The 519-nt window shown below is 57.4% G+C and overlaps 1 protein-coding gene across 1 annotated transcript in view; it reads right to left on the bottom strand.

The window, feature by feature from the left end:
• The window catches only part of LOC104492970 (kelch-like protein 9), a gene marked incomplete at its 5' end in the record, with an annotated part of 6,328 nt that overhangs the window by 3,257 nt on the left and 2,552 nt on the right, over positions 1–519 (bottom strand).

Raw genomic sequence — 519 nt, 5'->3', positions numbered from 1 at the left:
AGTCCGGCACAGGTAATTGCCCTTCGTGGCAGCTTGGCCACGGAACTGGACCAGAGCATCCAGTCAGCCCAGCTGGCCGTAACTGGTTTTCAGAGCGGGGCCAGGACTTCTTACTGCAGAGGCGATGACACAAACACCCCAGTTTGCCTGGGACAAACCCAGGATTATCTTTCAAGTCTAAATTAATAGCTGCAAGGGCCAAAGACCCTACAACAGCTTCCTGGAGCATTTAAACCCCTTTTATTGTTAAACATCCTGCACCATCCGCCAGAGATCCTGCGAAGAGCGAGGATCCTGTGTCAGGCAAGAGATGTGCGGGCTCAGGGGTAAGAGCTGGCGTTCTGCTTTTCTTTGTACGGGTCAACCAGTCTCCCACCTTCCCCTCAGATCAGCACCAGGGCTTCCCCCGACCCAGCGCCGGGGCACCCTGCTCCTGGTTTGCCTGCTGCAGGCAGCAGAGCCCCAGGGTTCAACCAGGATTGCAGGGGCGAGCAGGGGGTAGGGAGCAAGCACGAGGGC

This window comes from Buceros rhinoceros, unplaced genomic scaffold, assembly GCF_000710305.1.
Source record: "Buceros rhinoceros silvestris isolate BGI_N320 unplaced genomic scaffold, ASM71030v1 scaffold22074, whole genome shotgun sequence".
Classification (NCBI taxonomy): domain Eukaryota; kingdom Metazoa; phylum Chordata; class Aves; order Bucerotiformes; family Bucerotidae; genus Buceros; species Buceros rhinoceros.
Note: the sequence above shows the minus strand (reverse complement) of the source record. Positions and strands in the feature narration are given on the sequence as shown.